At 42.0% G+C, this 5,721-nt stretch overlaps 1 non-coding gene across 1 annotated transcript; it reads left to right on the top strand.

The window, feature by feature from the left end:
- Nucleotides 1-5,222: 5,222 nt before the first annotated feature.
- Nucleotides 5,223-5,409, top strand: LOC138784971 (U2 spliceosomal RNA). Its single transcript, XR_011361992.1, has one exon. It is a non-coding gene; the product is annotated as a U2 spliceosomal RNA (small nuclear RNA).
- Nucleotides 5,410-5,721: the final 312 nt, after the last annotated feature.

The following is a 5,721-nucleotide window of genomic DNA, read 5'->3' on the forward strand; positions in this document are numbered from 1 at the left end:
GAGCAAATATCCCCACACATATTACCGCTATACAGTAACTGACCAAATCCTGTATATCAAGACCGATATTACCAATAAACCAGTATACAGGAGGGAAATAGTATCACCATACATATTACCGCTATACTGTTACTGACCAAATCCTGTATACTGAGACCAAAATTACCAGTACACATGGGGGAAATATTACCGCCACACCACAACCATCACCACCATATTGTTACTGACCAAATCTGGTATACTAAGACCAATGAACACCGCACCAGATTACAAGTAACAAATAATACCCCCACATACTGACTAACACCGCCATTTACTGACTAACACCCCAGCTGCTACTGAATAAAATCCTCTGAACAAAGATCAATATCCCCTCATACAGTCATACAGAGGTAGCCCCAGCTCTACACTATATACGTTACAGTGCACATAGATTTAGTGACTCACAGGGGACGTCTTCTCTGATCGGAGTTCTTCCCTTTTCATCTACTTCTCCATCTGCCCTGGGCCGTTATGAGAACTTCTCCGAGCCACGAATCCACAGAATCTGCCAGAGAAATATATTAGGCTCCTCGCTCTGTCACCATCCTCATCTCTCTACAAACTGCACATCTGTATTGGCCTCTTTACACCTTCTCTCAGTGGTTAGCCCTGACTATTGTGTGTGTGTGTGTTCATATATATATATATATATATATATATATATATATATACACATATATATATATTGTGCACACACCTTGTAGATGGCCCCTTGTTCAGTCCTCCATATAGATGGCCCTGTGTCCCTGTGTGCCTCTACTATAGTAGAGATCCCCCTCTGTGTAATCCCTTTATAGTAGATGACAACCTCTGTGCATTCCCTATTATCAGGGGTAGGGAACCTTGGCTCTCCAGCTGTTGCAAAACTACAACTCCCTTCATGCCTGCAACAACTGCAACAGCTGGAGATCCAAGGTTCCCTATTCCTGCCCTATAGTATATGGCCCCCTCTGTGTAGTCCCCTTATAGATGACCCCTCTGTGTAGTCCACTAAAGTAGATGCCCCCTATAGCCTATTGTATACACACCGCACCCAGTATAGTTAACCTTATAGATGCCCCCCATTGTTGTCCCCCTCTGTGTAGTGCCCTTTATAGATGCCTCCTCAGTGTTGTCCTCCTTATAAATTGCCCCCAACCAGTGTCCCTTATAGATGGCTCCCTGTGTTATCCCCCTTATAACTGGCCCGCTTGTGTTATCCATCCCCCCATATAGATAGCCCCCTTATGTTGGCCATCCCTACCCCCCATATAGCCCCTTATGTTGTCTATTCCCCCGTATAGCCCCCTTATGTTGTCCTTGCCCCATATAGCCCCCTTAAGTTTTCCTTCCCCTGTATACAGCCCCTTATGTTGTCCTCCCCTGTATACAGCCCCTTATGTTGTCCTCCCCCTGTATACAGCCCCTTATGTTGTCCTTCCCTGTATATACCCCCCTTATGTTGTCCTTCCCTGTATACAGCCCCCCTTGTGTTGTCCTCCCCCTGTATACAGCCCCCTATGTTGTCCTCCCCCCTGTATACAGCCCCCCTATGTTGTCCTCCCCTGTATACAGCCCCCCCCCCTTATCTTGCCCCCTCTGATAAAAAATAAAAAAAAAACACAAGACAACTCACCTAACCACACGATCCCCCGTCGGTCGCCGGCCTCCTCTTCTCTCTTCTCCTGACAGGTGAGCAGCTCCGATGTGAAGTCCCGCCGGCGCCATCACTGACCTCAGTGTGCGCCGCGGTGGCTGGGACTTCCGGTATGCGCTGCATGAACCGGAAGTCCTAGCCGCCGCGGCGCACACTGAGGTCAGTGATGACGCTGCCGGGACTTCGCAACGGAGCTTGCGTAACTCTTGTGATCGCAAGCAAATCTCTGCTTGCGGTCACAAGAGTGATTGACAGGGCGGGAAGCCGTAGGCTTCCCGCCCTGTCAATCACAACACTGCTTACATTTAACTGGAAGCGATTGTTGCGATCGCTTCCAGTTAAAAAGGGAGGTGCGGCCCCCGGCCCCCCTAGGAGCAGGGGGCCCACTCCAGCTCGGGGCCCACCGGGGGTTTCCCCGGCCCCCCGGTGGCCCAGTCCGAGCCTGTATCTATATATATATCTATCATCTATGTCCTGGCATATATGTCTGTCTATCTATCCATCTAGCTAGCTATCAATACCCTATTTGTCTATCTATCAAGCTATTTTATGTTTATCTATCTATCTTCTATCTGTCTCCTATCTATCTATCTATCTATCTCCTATCTATCTATCTATCTATCTATCTATCTATCTATCTATCTATCTATCTATCAACTACTTGACTGTAATCATCATAAATCTGAGGAAGTCTGAGCCATGGGCATAGAGAATAGTCCCAGCTATAGTGAATGAAGGTTGGGGAAGGGACAGCTATATAACACAACCCTGCAAGACAAACAAAAACAGCATGCTTTTTGCACACAGATAATGGCTATTTTGCATGGTATTCAGGAGCTGTGTACAGCAGGGAGCATGGAGCTGGCTCTCTAGTAAAGCTCTCCAGTGTGTTTTATAAAGTAATGTGTAATAGACCCTGTGGGCACTGAAGTGTTAAAGAACAACCGACCTTGAAGCCGCCTGCAGTTCTAACAAAGCCGCCCTTGTCATTGAGGGAATCACATCAGCAGAATCCACTGGGCCTGCAATCTACATTCATCGCCCTCCCAATCACCAGCGTGCACCCTGTGCCGTCTCCTCTACCAGGATTATACCTCTTCATCTCTGAATAAAGATTTTCTTAAAATTTGTTATAAATTTGGGTGATGGAACAAAGAAAATTAATTTGATACTCATTTTCCCTATGTGGAGCTGACAAAACGACAATGTTCATATTTTTTTATTTTAAATTCTTAGGCCGTATTAATATATGATGTTTAACGGCGGTTTTACTACTGTGGTATTTTCCTGAAAACATACATGCAGTGTAAAATAAAAAAAGGCCACAAATTAGGTGTATAAAATATCCGTATTATACTCACTGGGGATTCAAGAAGAATAAACAACACATAATTCTGCTTAGGCGGGGTTCCCATTTATCAGTTGCATCCGGTTCAGCTTTTTTTTTTTTTTTTTTTTAGAAACATCCGGCTTTCTACCCTTTTTTTCCATCAGTGGGCAGGCCGTACGGCAGAACGCTGCAAGACATGTTCTGGCATACGCCATGTCCGGCGATCCGGCAACAATATTAGCACGCCAGATGCTATAAACTGCTCTATTTAGATGAATGGGATCAGTTTAAAGTTGTGTTTTCCACCAGCTCTTTTCTACTGTGCTGGAGGGAAACGCCACCGAATCACCAGATGAATGTAAACCTGCCTTAGTTTTTTGTTATATCAGATAAGGGCCCCAATACACTATCTACTAGTTCCAATATTAATGTCTTCTTCTATGGTAGAGCGGCCTTAACAACTCACACACTGGGACCCAGGTTCAACTGCTGTCTCTGCAACCCTTGTAGCTATAAAGATAAGTTAATATGGGATAGATAGACAGAATTCAAATTACAGTACAATAGAAAGAATGATGCATATGAGATAGACAAACCGATAGATAGATATTAGATAGATAGATAGATAGATAGATAGATAGATAGATAGATAGAAGATGGATGGATGGATGGATGGATAGATAGGAGATAGATAGATAGATAGATAGGAGATAGATAGGAGATAGATAGATAGATAGATAGGAGATAGATAGTTGGTGAGACATAATGTCTACGGCACTCAATGTAATAAAGAAGTATCGGTGCTGGCTCCTGCATTAAGGGTCCACTTGTGTGGTATACAGAAGTCCAAAAACGGGTAGCGACACTCCAACAAATGATTCAGTGATATACTTCAACTCATAAGATAAACAGTTGTTGAAATAAATCACTGAATAATTTTTGGGCTGGCAGCTACCCTTTTTGGACGTATAGATAGATAGGCGATAGATAGATAGATAGATAGATAGATAGATAGGAGATAGATATAGAGATAGATATAGACAGATAGATAGATAGATAGATAGGAGATAGATAGATAGATAGATAGATAGGAGATAGATAGATAGATATAGATAGATAGATAGATAGGAGATAGATAGATAGATAGATAGAAGATAGATAGATAGATAGATAGATAGATAGATAGATAGATAGATAGATAGATAGATAATTAGATAGATAGATAGATAGAGAGAGAGATATATAGATATTAGAGATAAGCGAACCGGGTTCGGGTTCGAGTCGATCCGAACCCGAACGTTCGGTATTTGATTAGCTGGGGCTGCTGAACTTGGATAAAGCTCTAAGGTTGTCTGGAAAACATGGATACAGCCAATGACTATATCCATGTTTTCCACATAGCCTTAGGGCTTTATCCAACTTCAGTAGCCACCGCTAATCAAATACCGAAAGTTCGGGTTCGGATCGATTCGAGCATGCTCCAGGTTCGCTCATCTCTAATAGATAGCTAGATAGATAGATAATAGATAGATGGATAGATAGATAATAGGAGATAGATAGATAGATAGATAGATAGATAGATAGATAGATAGGAGATAGATAGATAGATAGATAGATAGATAGATAGGAGATAGATAGATAGATAGATAGATAATAGATAGACAGATAGATAGGAGACAGGAGATAGATAGATAGATAGATAGATAGATAGATAGATAGATAGATAGATAGATAGTCCAGAGAAAAGCCGCACATCCGGGGGCAAAGACGTGGGTGCCAGCGAAGAAAGTCCCTTGGCTAGGGATCCCAAACACAGTCCACAGAAATCCGCAGCACTCCAACATGTGGTAAGAAAATTCATTCCATCAACACAGGTACAAAAATGGCCATTTTTGTACCTGTGTTGATGGAATAAATTTTCTTACCACATGTTGGAGTGCTGCGGATTTCTGTGGACTAGATAGATAGATAGATAGATAATAGATAGACAGATAGATAGGAGACAGGAGATAGATAGATAGATAGATAGATAGATAGATAGGAGATAGATAGATAGATAGATAGATAGATAGATAGATAGATAGATAGATAGATAATAGATAGACAGATAGATAGGAGACAGGAGATAGATAGATAGATAGATAGATAGATAGATAGATAGATAGATAGATAGATAGATAGATAATAGATAGACAGATAGATAGGAGACAGGAGATTGCTTCTCGGCCTTTTGGCTAAGATCAAGTGTAGTATCTGTTCCTATAAGTATAATATCTAATATGTCTCCCATCTGGGGACTACATATAAAATGGATTTTTAGAACAGGGAGCTGGATAGCTTGCTCTGTCCTTTCCAGGCAGAGACCTGGTAATGCAGTGCTTCCAGGTTCAGTGCTAAAAAAATAGAAAGATTTCTGTTCTGCATTGAACTATAAGATTTTCTGCATATCATTGGATGTTGTTATAAAATAAATAATTTCAGCATATCTATACTTTATATATCAGCATATCTATACCATATATATAGACATAGGTTTACGTGTTGTTAGGTCTCTATAGACTCTATAGCCTGGTATATTGCATCCACATGTAATTGTATAATCCACACGAATCACGATACACTGACTCCTTGGGATTCCACCAGCTTCAGCTCCAACCATGCTAAGATTTATCTAACCTTGTACAGGGCAGCAGTGAGGCAGTTGCCCATAGCA

This window comes from Dendropsophus ebraccatus, chromosome 2 (genome assembly GCF_027789765.1).
Source record: "Dendropsophus ebraccatus isolate aDenEbr1 chromosome 2, aDenEbr1.pat, whole genome shotgun sequence".
Classification (NCBI taxonomy): domain Eukaryota; kingdom Metazoa; phylum Chordata; class Amphibia; order Anura; family Hylidae; genus Dendropsophus; species Dendropsophus ebraccatus.